Raw genomic sequence first — 18086 nt, 5'->3', positions numbered from 1 at the left:
GTGGTTTATTTTGTTCATGCACTGACTTCTTAACGACCATAATATACAAGATGATAATAATTAAAAAAAACGATTATAACATATAATATAGAACACTGTGCCGTCCGGCGTCACCATAGTGGTGTAACAAGCAAAGTATCGCTCAACGGCCGGCGACACTACGGTGGTGTAGCACGCATGGTACCTTTCAATATGGCGTGGCGTTCTGTTGTCGTTTCGTTTAAGTAACAATAAGTTGCACACGTCAGCAAAGTTCTTGTTTTTATAAGTACTTGTGCTGTTTCATGATACTAGATGAACGAATCTGCTAATTAATATATATAAAGAGAGATTATTCACAATGCGTGGACAACTTCTCTGATGTTCCAATCCACTTTGCCGTATGAGATTGAAAAATGCCGTGTATGTTCCAAAACCCAAAAAAGACAACAAATGTGCCCAATAACGACAAATTAAATTAAGTATTACTATTTCGTTATGTTTCTACACGATGTTGTACCTTTATTAATAAAAATATAGCAATCTTGTTTCATTTATAATTCGATAAAATTCCTGGGACTATTTTTGATCTGAAATCCTGTGCCTCAAAGAGTTAACAGAGAAATACTGAATAATTACCAAAGAAGAAAATGTGAACAAAGAAGTACATTAATCTGACAAATATATTTTCGAAATTTTATTAAATAGGAAATTTTATTAAATATTCAATATTATTAAATATTGAATTTTATGCAAATAGGGATTGAAAACTCGTGAGAGCTAACGATGAGATTAGTAAAACTTGACGATATATAATCTCCAAATAACCTCAAAAAACGGCCGGCGGCGAGCGAAGAAATTTGTACAAGACGGCAAAGTGTTGAAACTTTGCATCTTTTCCTTCGCGCGCATCTCGATTACGTTTAAATGCTGCGCCAACAAAACGGCAGCGGAAGCGACACGATCGAGAGGAGAATAATTCGCGCGAAAGGGGTCGAAGTGTAAAGAGTGTCGACGCTAATTAAAACCTGTTGAATAACTGCGATGCTGCGGAACGGACGTGTTTGTGTTGGGAAGTAACGTAATAGAGAAGGGTTGCGCGCGAGGCGATGAATATTCCAAGATTGAATCCACTCCCGCGAAAGGGTTCGTGGCTAATGAAAAGTACATTATGAGCGGCGAAGGTATCCGAGAGAGAGAAAGAGAGTGAGAGAGAGAGAGAGAGAGACGGCGGGCGGATGGTAGGAGCGGGGTGACAATCGGCGAGAGACGAGATCGGCCGGGGGTTAAACGCGATAATTTGTGTGGGAGGGTGAACGTGGCCGGAGACGATAAACCCCTCCGCCATTTAATTACGCTTAAAACATGCATTAAATATTGTCGAAGGGTGGAAAGGCATCGGAAGGGTTGAACCCTTGGGCTCGTTAAATGAGCAGAGATTTTCCCTCCTCGGCATTCATCCCTTCCCCCCCCTCCTCGGTTTAGCAGAGTGTTACGGATTTGTAAGTCCATAAAACAAGAGCTCTTCCAGCGTTCGCCTGATTGCCACCGTGTCGTTCCGCGTCGGCTTTAAAGTGTTTCATTTTATCAAAGTGACGATGCCAGTCTAACAACATTATAGAGACCTGTTAATAAACAGATATGAATTTCCTTTAAATAAAGGAAATGTTATCAAGACATATGACGTCTTGACACGAGATACTTCACGTGTTTGCATCAGGGTTATCTACGGAATGATCGGATAAAAATCATTCTGCTACGTTTAATATTTAAAATATTAATAAAACATATTCATCAATTTTCGCACAGTTCAGAATAATTCTAGAACAACCATCGACGAAACTGTACTCATCGTGACCGATGAAACGCATAAGAGAATTTATCTTCAAAATAAATCGACGCAGCTAAAGTGGTGAAAGAAAACCATCGTGTCCCTAATTTTGACAAGTTCTTTTCGATCGAGCGGCGCGCAACGCGATAGTGGAAAATTGAGAGATTCCATGGCGGTGGTGTTGGGCCGGGTACAGAGAGAGAGAGAGAGAGAGAGACACGGATAGATTTGTTGTCCATATATTCGCCGACAGGGGTTGGCGGCGGCGCGGCGTCCCGACGCTTTCCCGAGGCGTCCTCGCCCGGGTATTAATTGTCTCTGTTGATTCATTTGATCGTGCTCGGGGTTCCCAAGCGAGTCCACCGACGCGACGACACTTTCGATACGAACGGTCTTTTACGAGCGGCCTGCTGCAGTCGTAGAGAACCGTCCACTAGGTATTCCATCCCTCCTCCCACCCCTCCTATCCCCCGGTCTAATTCACGTGAAAGCGTCTCAGTCGATTAAAATTAACAGGGTGGACGGTGCCAGGGCAGGTGGCTTCGTTAGGGTACCGTAAAGTGCCGTCGTCCTTTGAATTTCAAGCACCATCTAAGAATCTCGTTAAACTCCATCACTGTTACCCGGGATAATTGAAACTTCACGGAAAGGGGTTACCCGGGCCTTCTAATTTACCTACTCGCCGCACTCCTCTGCCGCGATAATGTTAATTAGATTCCCGGCGATCACGAGGTTAGGCGAATTTTCGCGCCGCGTTTAATTTCGTTTAACCCCTTGCGTTACGATTTAATTTCCAACTTTGCTGGCCAAAAGCGACATCGAGGTTGTTCTTATTCAAGTTTGGCCCGATAAACTTACGACGCCTCTGAGGCGTCATTGTAATTTAAAGGGTTAAGTCAGATAAACGGGCCGGTTTCTTAAACCTCGCGACATATCGAGGAAAATGAAAATAAACCTTGAGCGTGCTATCGTTTTGTCTCCGTCTATTCGTGTGTCTCCATTCTTCCTAAGAGAACGTAGAAATTCCAATATAGATAGCGTTTACATATTAATGGAAGATAGTCTTTCCGTATCATTGGCACATTTCCCGTACCACGACTGTAACGCGAGAAATTCAAGATAGCACGCGTGCGCCATCTTTTTCTTTGGCAGCGTAGAGCCAGCTAACGAGCAAATCCATCGAAACCGGCCTGTCAAAATTCATTCGGCGCACGCATCGTTCCGACGTACGCGTTAATATATCCTCGCCTATACACACACGCGATCTAAACACACACGCGAGTCCGTGGAGCATCGTTACTTTGATTTGCGACAAACCTGAAATCGAAGTTATCGGCAACGGAGGAAGTGCGGAGAAGAGTCGAGTAGGCTGTAGCTTCGTCGTTAAATTGATGCGCGAATAAAATTTTGATTATCGTGACTTTTGTATTAGGAAACGGCAAACAGGCTCTCGCATAAGCAGGTCTACAACTTCTTTCGACCGCATCGCGCGGCAGCCAATTTGTCTTATTACACGAGCCCGCTGCGCAATCATTTTAATTTTCGCTGGGAATCCGAGTCAAACGATCGGGCATGATGAATACGATTTTGTCAGACGAGAGAGAGAGAGAGAGAGAGGGGGAGAGTGAATTGATTTCGGTGAGAAAGGGACCGTCTGAAATAGTACCGATAGACACGGAAACACGAAGGATTAAATTCGTCGCCGGAAAGGAGGGGGGTGAGGGGGTGGGGAGGGGGGTCTCAGATTAGAGGTTTCCAAATCGGGACAATTGAGTGCGCGCGCGGCGCAACCGCTAATAACTCATTTCCGGCGTTTAAAAGCGATACGTGCGTTCCCGGCGCGGCGCATGCACAACGGGCTGTATCTCGTTACCACGCTCATCAAGGAGATCGTATCATCAATATTATTATACACGTCAATTTTTCTTTTGACCGAAGGAAGTGCCATCAATGGGAATTGTTCGGTGCACCGGTATCAGCGACAGATACATTACGAGATGGCTCGTTGTGCCGGCTACGCGATCCTAGCCAAGGCTGATCTCATTAGAGCCGCCTGACCTAATTTTACTAATTCGTTGTTCTTTCTAACGCTCGCGAGCTTTTCGACACGTGTCGAATCTCTTCGCATTATCTCGGACGAATTGCTTTCGAAGTAATTGTTGCTACGATTCCCTCGTAGCAGCGACAACAATACCGGAGCCATTCACGCTTTAGATATTTTCAATTCGCATTATGCGACGAGTTGTTTTAAATTATTGTTCAACGTCCCGTTTTGTATCTGCGATGGGTAATATAAATTAATGGATCATATTTTCAAGTACGTGGCAATAAGAACTGGATATAAGCTTCGTCTCGACGATTCAAATTGTTTTATATAAAAAGACAAGTTTGTAAGATTTTATTAACTCTGTTCTAGACGTTAAAATTTATAAAATTAATGTGGTGCAAGCTGACGGAACTTCATCGATTAAATTGCACAAAAGTGAAATGTGAGAATTGGTAAAATATTTCAATAATGAAGACAATTCTGTTTACATATGTTGCGTTGATTTGCTATAGCGATACAGTTGAAGCAGAATTTATTCCTTGCGAAAGAAGTGACGAAGCAAAAGGTTTTAAGTTTGCAAGTGAAAGATTATTTCGAAGATGGTATTACGTCGCAGGCAAACTGAAGAATAACATTGAGGAGGAATTTTCACGTGACACGCTGATCAATGAAAGTGTAATAAAATTGGAGAACAAACTGTATTTTATGCCGTCCCAAAGGGGGAAAGGAATACGTGTGAACACGGTGTATCTTCAAAGTCCGGCAGCGGCGTGTGCTCTGTAACAGCGATTCGAACTTGTTCGCCAAGTTGAAAACGAGGCTTTGACCCAGCTTTTGGTGTCAGTTTACCCTCTCCTTTCCCAAATCAAAGGAAAAGGAAGCAGAAAATTACGAACACGCTATTGCGTATCCTTCGAAAGCGCAACGCTATTATTATCCTTCGTTTTATATCTAATTTCACATTTCAGACCTTCATTATGCAACACTAATTTTCTGTGATTTATCAGAGCTTTTAAATATTTATTTAATTCGTATTAGCTATTTATATTATTGTCGATTGAAATTCAAATAATTATACAACACCGATATGCTGCTATTTCAAACATTTTTTAGAACAGTTACATTAATTTTATAATCAATTTTTATTAATTCAACGATTAGAACTTTTTCGATTTCTCTCGCCATAGCTCGTATAATCGAGATCTTATTATATCAACCCTTTGCAACCTAGCGGTGACTGTGAGGCACCGCTAAGATTGTTCTATCATATCTAAAAATAATTTATATAAAATCAAAATTTATATAAAATCAAAATTTGTATAAAATCAAAATTTATATAAAATCACGAGAATTATCGGTCACGAGAATTAATTTTCTATGCACAAAAGTGCGCTCTGTTACAGAGAATAAAAATTGTTATCTATTGTTCAGACAAACGTGTTAAATTGTACTACAAGCTTCAATATTATTATATAAATTTTTAAATATTAAATAACTTTTAAATAATATAAATAAAATCGAAATAAAAACGAAAATTTTTCGATAAAGCGTCAAGCTCGCATAAAAGGTTCGCGCGCAGTCTATACGTCAACGCCGCCGCGCGACAATGTCGGATTAATTAAAATAAAGTAAAAGGTCTATGTATCAACGATCCGACACGATTAAAGATACGAAGAGAGTCCGAGCGATACCGAGGTGGGGGAGAACCGTGTTTGGACAAGCAAAACGACGGGAAACAAACGTGTCGATGAAGATCGAGCAATCATTCACCGGTTTATCGCGGAGGGCCGGGAATATTTCTACGGGCTAGGTGGGGACGGACGCGTCTAAAGAGTCTAGACAACGTCGACGGGACTATTCCTATCTTGTACGGGGAGGGGGCCTACGGGGGCTGGCCGGGTCCATCGGCCGATCGTACTTTCCAGCGCGCCTCGACCGGGAACGATCGGGCCCCGTCTGTCGCGGTGTCGGCGACTGCGGCCCGAGGCGAGGCAAAAATAAAGATAAAGCCTGAGGAATTAATTAGGACCGGGTAATCAAGGAGATACCGCACGGGACCTAAAGGTGGAAACGTGAGGAAGGCGCGACAAGGCGGAGGGGCAGAAAGGGGGCGAGAGAAGAGGTGGAGGAGGACAAGCACGGCAAAAAAGGTGCGAACGAAGAGGCCGCGTATAAATATTCACTCCTGTTCAACACTGTTCGGAACGACCCGCTTATCCCTGGATTGAGCAGATCCTCGGCCTGCTCTCTCTTTCTCTTTCTCTTTCTCCTACGTTCTCTCTGCCTTCTCCTGAATTCGAGCTGGAAATTCGAAATGCTTCGTCCGGCATTTTATTTCGTTTTCTTTTTCTTCGACTTCTCCTTCTTCTGATGCTTCTTTCTTCTTCTTCTGCTTCTTTCTCCTTCTGATGCTTCTTTCTCCTTCTGATGCTTCTTTCTCCTTCTGATGCTTCTTTCTCCTTCTGATGCTTCTCTCTCCTTCTGTTGCTTCTTTCTCCTTCTGCTGCTTCTTTCTCCTGCTGCTGCATCTTCGGCCTCCTGCTCGCACTCGTCCCGGCTCTCGCCGACACTTCGTTTCTTCTCGTTCCCCGGGCCCGTCCGGCGTCCTCCGCGCGGCCTCCTTGTCCCGTGGTCGCGGTCGTTTCGCTCGGGCAATACGGGTCCTGATCTTCGCCCGTGAGTAACGGCTATTCCAAGAAGTTGTTTCAGATAGAGGGCTAATTTGTTCGCGTGCTCTTCCCGCGCGCCCCGTCCCAGCGGCCACAAACATACGGGACCGAGGTGCTCGACGCCTCTCTCTCTCTCTCTCTCTCCCTCCCTCTCTCTCTCTCTCTTTTTCCTCCTTTCTCGTGACCCTGCACTCGGGAACATTTCTTAACGCAACGTGTCATTTCCATTTTATTGGGTCGAACCGTTAATGATTTTTCTCGCGGCCGAGTGCTCCGATTGACCACGACCTGCCCTCCCCTCTCCCCTCTCCCCGAGATTGCTGCGCGAAGCGACGGTACGTTTTCTCATAAAGTCGGCCTCGATTCGTAATTTCGTGCGATTTTTACGAAATCGGTGTTCGGCGCGTTGTTCGGGATTGTTGAAGTGGAATGTGTTATTGGAATAGAATAATTGTGAATGGAAAATTGGATCGATGGGAGCATTGTTTTTATCTCGTATTTTGTGAACGTCGATGATTTTGTTATATTTTACTATAACTATGTGGTTCGAATATTGAATTGCGAACTGCATTTGTAACTCGTTTATATAATAATATTATATAATAATTTACAATGTTCACTGGTCTCTTGTTTATATCTCGACGAGATATCCATTGACGTCCGACGTTTAAACGCAGGATCCAATGACGTACGTTTCTCTGGCAAAAAGACAAATTAATTCTTAGCTGCAATTAAGTAAATTACAGAATCCTGCATATGCATTTTTACGATTTCCGCTGTCGCGGAGTCGAGTTTAGCCTCTGTCGTCTTTTAACGATTCATTTCGCGACTCATTTACATCAATCAAGAGAGCCGGCCGATCATTTATATTACGCTTGCGTAGTTTGCACCGCGCTCGGTTTTACTCAGCCACGCAAGCGCTGTATATTAATTATTGTCTTTATTTACCCTGGAGGATTTGACGTTCATTTATAAATAAGAAATAAATAAATAACAGATAGTAATTAAAATATATACGAAGCGCCGTGGTCTCTTTACAAATGACAGCATCGATTTAATAAAATTATAAATAATTTCTTTACAAAATCATATTTTGTTTTTTAAGTTTCAATAACTCAAACGAAATTATTTCCAAAAAAGATAAGAATCTCATAACAGATCATGCGATTACGATTATCTAAACATTCTTAGCCCAATCTAGAATAATTATTTAGACAAAGTAATTTTCTGTAAATAAAATTACATTCGAGCAATGTGAGACTCTCTGCCGTTAAGGGATCCCTCGGTCCGCAACCGGGCCACCGATTAATCCGCGCCGCTCCCCGCGTAACGAAGTACAAAATACAAAGCGGTTGTAAAATGCAGAAAACCGTGTCCGGGATTTAAGCGGGAATTCCCTTATTTACTAACTCCCCGTTGACACCCGCGGTGCGTAAAAGCTAATTAACCCGCAACCGACGCGGGGAACCAACCCCGCGAGTCCGCATCCTCGTTGGAGCTCGGCAAAAAGGCGAGACGGGCGCGAGCTAGAACGAGAGAAAGAAAGGGAGAAAGAAAGAGAGGGAGAGAAATGGAAATCTGGAGAGAAAAAAACAGAGATGGAAGAAGAGAGAAAGAGAGAGAGAGAGAGAGAGATGGAATTGAAGGGAGATACGAAGTGAGAGAGATGGAAATCGAGGGAGATACAAGGCGAGAGAGATGGAGATCGGTGAAGACAGAAGTCGAGAGAGAGAGAGAGAGAGGGATAGAAGGGAGGAGAGAGAAAAAAAGTGACAGAAGAAAAGAAGAAAGGAAGGAGGAATAAAAATGGAGCGGTACGGTATTCGGGCAGTAAATCCGCGCGAACAGGTCGCACTAAAACCGCACGTATGACCGTAAAAAGGAACCGTAAATGGCCACGGCGAAGGTGCGTGAGCGTGTGCGGCTGCAGCGGAGAGCCTGTGGCGCATCGTGGCCGGGCTCTCTCCTTGCCTGCACCACGGTGTGCGAAGGGGGTCCGCCGAAGGATTTCCCCGGTTACGCGTGTCGCGTCGGCGAAGTTTTCCGCGCGCGCTTTCGGTGACAAGGAAAAATGCGGCAGAGGCGCAAACCGACACCGCTGTTTTCGGCCGCCAAGCCGGCTGGCGAATATGCCCGAGATATTCGCGAAGCCACGCTCGGAATGTCCGGCTCTCGTGTTCACCCCCGGGGGCCACCCCTCCGGCTACACGCATATTACAATGGCATATCTGTTCTCCCTCTCCCCTCTCCCCTCTCCCCGCCTCGCCTCGCCTCGCCACCCTCCGGGCCGGAAAACAGGGATGCCGGGGGTTGATAACGGGCGGCGGGGGGTCTGGATAACAGAAGGAAGAGGTGGTACCGCATGAGTTATTAAGATTCCGGCGCGCATGCTCACGGTTCTTTCATCGATTCATAAGAATATCCTCTCTCTTTGCCCTGCTGGCCATCCACCTCCTCCACCTCCGCCGCCCTCCTGCCAACCCCTCCTTTCTTCTCCGCAACCTCTTTCTTTCGGCTTCAGGGACGTATCTATCGGCTCTGCATTATTTACGACGGTTCGATGCGAGTTATTGGAGAATCTCGTTGTGTAATTCTTGACGGAGGGGGGTAGCGGGCCGGCGTTTTCGAGCACCGCCACCGAAATTCATCTTCCTCTCGGATTCTTTCGCGGAATTCGTCCGGCCGCGTTTTCGATGGGGACGCGCGTCTATCTCGGACAATGATAACTGGAGATTTTATACGTTTCTGACAGAAATCCTTAGATTGCATTAACAATTTGAGGCACAGATGAAAAATAGACACAGGAATTTTATCGGATTTTAATGGAAACAAAATTGGTATAGTTTTATTAATAAAGGTGTAACTTCGTGTGAAAACATAACGAAATCTTAATTTAATTTTTATTATATTAACGCGATAGTTAATTTTATTTGTTGTTATTGGTGTTGTTTGGCTGCAAAGCAAAATATGTCGATGATTGCTGAAGTTGAAAACGTTGTCTTTAAACTCTTTAAGAATTATGGAACACTATTAAGTATACATCTTGAGTAATATCTTCGAATCGAGTAAAATATCGAAACCAGTTACTATGGTGTTTATTTTCTAACATAATCAATTTTATACTTATCAAAACAGACGTATCTAATATTTTACTTAAAAAATAGACAAAATAAGGAATCAGAAAAAACGTGTCTCACATATGTCAGAAAACGAACTAAAAGCAGAACAATTGTTCAATCGTCTCTGCTATCCTATTGTATTTATAAACAACGAAGTGACATTTCAATTTATCATGAAACCATTAAAAAAGGACGAACTAAATTGCTGGCTACAATTTTTCTCCCTAGAATCGTTCTGCGATATAAAATCCACATTCCTGCATCAGGTCTCGGGTTTCTTGCGTCATTCCACTAACCTCTTGTAATTTTAATAACCAACGGTAATTCGCTGTTACTCCTATACCATAAACAACTTCGAAATAAAAAAGACAGAACGGTTCAGCGAAACAGATTTCGCGTCGCGAGAGAACTATCGAAAACGAGAAACACTTTCCTGCAAGCAAGTTGCAGTAAACGGATACGGCGTCGACAAAGTGTGCATCAGAAACCGTCGTGCGGCTCGGTTCACGCGGCTAACATACATATATATATATATACATATATATATAAAGCCCGCAGCAGCATGCTTAACGAGCGTCCCTCATTAGCATAGGACTAAAATAACGAGGCTCGAATTAAGTAGGAAAATTACAATAAAGCGAACAATAAAAAAAAACCATCAAGCCTTTTTTTATCCAGATATTCCCGCGCGATACCGCGTCAGTCGGCACACACGCGATACGCGTCAGGCAACTTTGAAAAACGAACATTTTCACGTGCCCCGGGACAAGGCAAATTTATTCCGTTTCTCAACGCGCGCGCTCGCGCGCATATGGCCCGACGTATTACAAACACATAGAGAGGGCCGCGGGAGGGAATGTTTAAAATAATGCGCGCGTGCTGCGGGCCGGGGCCGCGACGTTTTATCGTGTTAAATAAGGACGCCGGTTATAAATCCGAATAAATCGCGTAGCCGAGTATTTAAGCGTGCGTTTCATGGCAAACGGGTCAAACGATCGATCGCTACCCGGCCGAGAGAGAGAGAGAGAGAGAGAGAGAGAGAGAGAGAGAGAGAGAGAGAGAGAGAGAGAGAGAGAGAGAGCCCGGCGCGGAGGAGGAATCGATGACGGGTTTGCCCGCGTAAACGATAATGAAACGTAGACGGTAGTTTCGGGCAGAGGTTACGCCTTCTTGAGAAACCGGTATGTAATACCGGACACCCCTCGTCTACCCCCGCCCCCTCTCTTTCGCCGAGAGGATCACGTGGGTGTATGAAACCGAGTACCCGGGGTCCCCCGCTTTTTCAAAAATCCCGTGAAAAAACACCGAGCCCTGCCGCGGCAACCATAAAATCTTTACGACGGAAATATTCTTGCTATACCGACGAATCCCCTCCCCCCTCCGCCTCCCCCCAGGTCATTGTCTGTTCGATATATTGTTCGGTAAATTCAGAGACCGAGGCACTCCGGGAACGACTGTTTTACGGATGGTCTAGTTAAACGCCTTCGTCGCGGACACGTTCCCCCGGCGCGAAACAAGAAAATTCACAAGTTTTCGTTCGCGGCTAAATAATATGAAAATCGCATTCGGATTTTCCTGGTCCCTTCGCGGACCGGTCCTGTCCTCGGCAGTCTGCTAATAAGATCACGTATACATCTCCGGTCTTCCGACGTTTGTGAAAGTCAATTTAGGCGGACGCGAATATGGTTGCCCAGCGAAAGGAATGATTGCAAAAATTACCTCGAGTCTAATGCTGGAAATATCGCGTGAACTTTAGAGTGCACGAGAATGAGAGCCGTTCTTTGAACGAATTATTTGGGCTGTTGGATTACTTGCTTTCTTATTGTAGTTAGAAAATCGTAGTTCCTATTATCTCGAAACTAAGAAGTAATTTACAAATTGTATTTATTTCAATTCACTTTGTTTAGTTGGTTTCCTGGAAATGTTATTAAATGAACAACTCAGCTTCAAAATTTATTAAGTTCGCCTAAGGGAGAGTTAGTATCTTATATGTTCACAGAATGTTGAACGTGTCTTTTTTATACATTACTTTTGCTTTTTTTTACTCTTATACAATGAATATAAAATACAATTAAAGCAGCCATTCGATTGCTCCTTTACTAGCACCGAGAAATATAAATAAAATAGTTTAACGTTTCCCAAACAGTTCGTCTTAGTTGCAGAGGACTAGATAAAGCAATGAACACGCTTCTGCGATCGCCTCATTGGCTGACAGATCGTTTCTCCTTCTCCTCATTTATAAGACTAAAGCGAAACCAGGCTACCGTCATCCATCCCGCGAATGTGGTGGAAATAGCGATGCGCTTATAAGGAGATCGGCGAAGTTGCAATTTTTCAAACCGTTTCAATATTAGGAAATTCTCTATAGTGGACGTTATAGAAATATATAGTATAATACTTGTGATTATAAAATATCGTTAGTGCACGGTGGAACATTTGTATAATAAATGTATGATACATTTATATATTAATATTTCTCGGTCGGAAAAAAAAAGTAGTTCATATAAACGGGTACATTCACATATACCTCCATACAACATTATTATATATAATATAATGTATATGATATAATATATATAACATAATATACATAATATAATATATATAATATATAATACATATAATATAACTTTTCCTTCAATTAACTGGATTCGAGCAAATTTGTTCAGCAAATTGAAGCAAACATTAGAAGAAAACGAGCCTACATCTGTTTAAGTTTGCAATGCTCTAGGTATTCACATAATTGCAATAATGGATGACAGTGGACTAGTCGAACCGGTTATCGTAGGATAATTAATGAGCTCTCGTTTTGTTTTTCTGATATAATGAACATGGACGTTCATCGAATAATATTAAATTTTGTTATTCTCTTGCCTTACTTATTCTTAAATAAAATATAAAATTACGACTTGTGAAAATATGTTCGTAATATAATTAAAATACATTTACCTATACATAGTACCATCACGTATCAGCAGAAGTTCAGTAAATCGAGCAATTCCCCAAAAATTCGCAATAAATCGTGTTCTACCGCGCTCGGTGTTCGAAGGCGGCCAAAAGAAGACCCACGAGAGACAATCGATGTGTTCGCAAACTGAAAACAAAGCCGAGATAAGCGTTTTATTGTACAGTCCTGGCGACGCAAAATTAGGCGTCTAGGTTCGCTAATGCAAAGAAAACGCGACGCGTCCGCAGGGTTGCTGATGGAAAAAAGAAGGCAAGAGGGTGGCGCGGGGGTGTGTGTGTGTGGAGAGAGAGAGGGACGCGGGGCACGAGGATCGCGGGAGTGGTGAACGCGCGAGGAGGAGTCGGTGGAGATTGCTAGAGAGGGGGTGATCTATGCGTTTAATTAACCATAGAGACGCTCCTACCAACTCTTAGCCGCTCTTAGTTCGAGCACGGCCAGGGAGGAGGTTGCGGAGCAAGGGGCAGGGGGACGCGAGGGGGTGGCGCAAGGATAAAAGAGCGAAAGAGCGGGAAACCAGGGGGCGGGAAAGAAGCAGGAGAGAGAAAGGATTTAGCTATCGCCGACGAAATTAACTCCGGGGAAAAACTTATAATGTGTCTTCCCCGGAAAAGCAGCTCGAACGCCCCCGCTCTCCGGGTCTGGGACACGGCCCCCCTTTCCCCTCCCTGCATTGAGTGCATTCGTCCTGGATAATGGATTTCCGACATAATTAATTAGCGGCTAAGATACGGGCGACCTCGAATCATTGCGAGCTAGCCCTGTCGCCCCTCGACTCTCCGGAGGAAATTACGATTTCAACTTTTACGGAAAACTCGCGACATTGTAATGCAACTTTATGCGCTTGTTTAAGCATAAATAGTAGAGTTTAGAACCGAAAGGCTCAACGACAAAGTGCAATGATTTCAACTTTTTTTTAGTTGAATAGTAGAATAATCGTTCGAGTGTTGGTGGATTTAGCGTTGAAAGTTTAATTTATGAAATAAATGAAATGAATTTGATCTGCCACGATTTTCCCATAATTCGTGATCTGAATAAATAATACGTTCTATAAATCGCGGATTTTTATGCATAGTCAGGTTATGTGAGGTTATGTCTGGCTGCTTCAGTGGCAAGAAATATTAATTAAGCAGTGAGTTCGTCCTTGCATTAATGACTAAAATAGCTTAAAAATAATATTAATAATATAAATACATTGACATTTTTCAATTCTTTTTCCTCTTCCTGTTTCAAATTGCAACTACTCGAAATCCTGTCATAAATGCACAAAATCCCCAATCTCAAGATCAGCATGATATCAAATAAAACACGTAATACAAAGCCTTAAAAATAATAATAAAAATTGACATTTCTTCTGCCATGTTCTTTACGTCCGCCAACACTTAAAGGACCAAGGTATCGCTTAACAGTTCTAAATCAAAGCAAACCCGTGTCGCGGCTAAATACAAAGCGAGTTAATTGTCAGCGTTGCAACAATATCGCGGCGACAAATCTTCCTCGGATCACCGAAGCGTCTCGCTGTCAAACCCCCGCTCATCTATTTTAAAGAGGCTCGTTAATGTTCGCCATTCGACGGAATCCTAGATTTTCGCCCGAGCAATAAACATCTCGTCACGTAACACCATTGTCACCGCCGTCGGCGTCGGCGTCGGCGTCGCCCGTCGCCGGTGCCAAGAGACGGTTTAATCCCGTTGTGTCCGACAATTGTTAACACATGTACATTGTTTACGTGTAGCGGACTGTATCGGGCGACGCGGATTGTTCCTGCCCCCATGTTTTCGCGGCGCCCTCTCCTCCCTGCTCCTCCCTGCTCCTCCCCCGGGCTCACCGAGGCGGAGGAGGTCGCTCTGGTATTTTGAGATTTCTTTGGCTCTCGTCGTCACCGGGCCGCGATTCCGTTTCCAAGAACAGGGTTTGGTTAATGAGACGCCCCGCGGGACAGTTACAAACGAGCGGATAAGGCTAGCAGCAGGGAAATTCCTCTAATAGTTGATGGGAATTTATAGGCTGTGCCGGTCGGAGCCGGCCCGCGAGCGGCGCGTTTATGGATTGATTGGCCGTGAAATCGGATTTAATCAATCGCCGGTGTTCGGCGCGCGCGCGAGCGCCAGCCATGGTGAAGTTAATGAAATCGAGCGCATTGAAGGAGATCACCTTTCTCTCGCGCGACGACCACGGGGCGCGCGCGCGCGCGCGGTATCAATCCCGATCTTTCGTCGCGCTCGTTTCGCCGGCCTGATAACGCGTCGCCGAGGACAGGCTGCGGACGGAATTAGACACGAAACGTATACCGAGGCATGGATTCGTACGAGGACCCGGCTTTCAATGGCTTTCCTGGAATCGAGATTCCGGCACGATACTCTCGGACTGTGCGCCGCGTCGACAGCCGTTCGTCGTTGTGCCGTTCGAGGGGACCGCGCGTCGATTCGGGCATGACGGGCCGGCAGGCTAATTATTATAATTACAGGAATTCAGGGTGCGTAATTAGGCCACGCAGAGGACAGAACGCTCTTGCGTGTTCTACGGTCTTTCTTCGCGGCCGTCGTTCCGCTAGGGTTTCCTATCGTTCCAAAAATTATTATGTCGTTCCAAAAATTATTGTAGCGTTCCAAAAATTATTATATCGTTCTAGAAATTATTATAGCGTTCCAAAAATTATTATATCGTTCCAGAAATCATTTTATCGTTCCAGAAATCATTATATGGTTCCAAAAATGATTTTCTCGTTTCAAAAATTATTATATCGTTCCAAAAATTATTATACCATTCCAAAAATTATTTTCTCGTTTCAAAAATTATTATACGGTTCCAAAAATTATTAAATCGTTCCAAGAATTATTTTATCCTTTCGAAAATTATTAAATCGTTCCTTCTCCGATTTTCATGAGTAAATATCGAAATTATTATTGTACGCATTTATCTCTCGTCGTGAATTCTAAGCAAGCTAATTTTTTCGCCACTGGTCCGTGGTTTCTGTTTTTCGTTCTGAATCACACTGTACACCGTACGCAACATCGTAACTGTCCGAACCGTTTGTTAATTATCGCAAACCGTTACGAACGCTTTCTCATATTTTTTATCCAGAACTATTATAAATCCGTCGTTCTGCCCTCATTCTCATTCCGCTTGTATCTCCATCTTTCCCTATTTTCTCTATTCTTTCATACTTCCTTGCATCGATGCCTTATTTCTACTACTGCTATTTTATGGTAGTTTCGCTATTAATTTTAATATATTTATATTAACGGCTTTTTTACTTCTTTCGCATTGATTAACCCCTTTGCACTCGAAGACATTTCAATCGCGAATCTAAAATAATTTTTCTGGCTTCTAGTATTTCTATTTTATATAACAATGACACTTTCAACAAATATTTCAATCTACGCTTCGGCGATATCTATAAAAACAATTGTGGAAAGTGTTCCAACAATTTTTAATTTTACCATTATCGATTATATCGTTGTTAACATTATTCTTGTTTTCTCAACATTCTCTCATTTATAATTATAGTCACCTGGCTGCTTCCCTGTCATCGTCTGTGTTTCGCAGTGTCGTGTACGCGTGCAAATAAATTATCATTATCGACGTCATCTTTCGCGCGCCCGCGAGTATGCGCAAAGAGGAGAAATAAATACCAGCCCGTAAATGAATATACAGTAGAACCTTGATTACAGGAACCACCGATGTCTGAACTCGCTAAACGTGTTTCTATTATCTAAACGTTCGCGTTATCTTAATTTTCCCACATTTAACCATTGAATAGCATTAAACCGTGATAAAGCATAATATAGCTGTATCGGTTTTCCTGTGCGCAAGCATTCGAAAGTATCCGCGGACGAACGATAACGTTCCAGATAACGCGGACTATTCCAAAATGTACATTCCGGACACGCTTGAGAGATGCGTATTAATTGACAACGATTCGACTGCGTTGCATAAATTATATTTTTATAAATATGCAATTCTTCTTTGTACGTATACGTAAATCCTTTTTTATAAATATATGTAAATCCTTTCTTATAAATGTATGTAAATCCTTTTTTTAATAAATGTTTGTAAATCCTTTTTTTAATATATATATATATATGTAAATCCTTTCTTTAATAAATATATGTAAATCCTTTTTTGTAGATATATATAAATCCTTTCTTGTAACCTAACATTTCTGTCCGCGGTGCAGCTGACACGACTCCATAACGTAAACGGGTAAAAACCTGCTAGGCAGACGAGGTATCAGCAAACTAACTTCCGATACGAGACGATAATTTATTGCTCGCGGTATAGTTAGCATCGCCCGGTAATGGATGAAAATCTAATTCATGCTTTCGGCTTTCTTTTTTCTTCCAGCCGACTTTCACGACGACTCCTTCCTCTGCTCATCCAATTACGGATCGGAACGGCTTCCCTTCGGCTGATTGAAACGTCATATAAATATCCAGCGCGTCGATATCACGTTCGCGAAACAATTACGCTCTTCTCATCAGCTTCCTCCTAATGCCGAATAACTCGGCTCGATCGCAAGGTCGCTCGCATACCAGCGCGCCGTCGCAGTCCGCGCCGCGGCAATTTGAATAACCCGCGCGCAAGCGTTACGGTAAATTGCACGATCCTTCGCAATTCCGATTTAATTAGTTTTTATCGGTCGGCGGGTCGGCACTCGAACCCGCGGCTCCCCTCGAACTCGGGACGAGCGTTCTCCGCGGGAACGCTACCAACGGCGCCGCGACTATTTTTTTGCTCGCGGTTTCGTTTCGCCCCCTTTCGTTGCTTCTCTTTTTAATTCATCATAGAGACTGGCTTCGGTCCCCTAATTACGCGTGACAGAGACCTTAGGCCGTGGCAGCGGATCGCGTGCGTATGCATTTCTGCGCCGGGCTTGCCGGTGTATACCTGTTCGACGAAAAAAAGGAGAGGGCTACAGAAAGAGATAGAGAGAAAGAGAGTGAGAGAGAAAATAGAGGAAGACGAACGAAAGACGGAGAAAGAGTGGACGGCTGGTGGCAGCGAAAAGAAAGAAAGAGTAAGAGAGAGAGAGACGTGTGTTACCTGTGTTCACGTGTCATGTACACGGTGTAAACAGGCATGTCGTCCATGCGCTCCCGTATGGAGCAGGAAGTGTCTCGTAATAAAAGAGTGACTTCCGTTGGTGAAACAATACCGGTCGCAGGATTACCTCGTTCTCGGTTCGCTTCCATCCTTTGGACGCACGGGCTCATTACCTTATCCAGCCGCCATTAATCGCTGTCGAAACTAATTCAACGCTGACGCGTTCCCCGCGTTTCGACCGCGGCTTTGGATTAGCTGGTCGGAAGGCGACGAGCCGCGTTCACGTCCTTGTGGATCGAGCAGATGCCGCGCGGCTCTCGAATCGACGGATTTGTTTAGGAGCGAGAAGCTTTCGGATCGGGTCACCTTAACACAATGACTGTTGACAATCGACCACTAAAATACTCGCACAGTTTAATTAATTAAATTG

The 18086-nt window shown here is 43.7% G+C and overlaps 1 long non-coding RNA gene across 1 annotated transcript in view; it reads right to left on the bottom strand.

Annotated features, from left to right (window-relative positions):
- Positions 1–18086, bottom strand: part of LOC144475340 (uncharacterized) — a 105624-nt gene that overhangs the window by 19899 nt on the left and 67639 nt on the right. The window lies entirely within an intron of this gene.

The sequence above is a fragment of the Augochlora pura genome, chromosome 9, assembly GCF_028453695.1.
Source record: "Augochlora pura isolate Apur16 chromosome 9, APUR_v2.2.1, whole genome shotgun sequence".
NCBI lineage: Eukaryota > Metazoa > Arthropoda > Insecta > Hymenoptera > Halictidae > Augochlora > Augochlora pura.
Note: the sequence above shows the minus strand (reverse complement) of the source record. Positions and strands in the feature narration are given on the sequence as shown.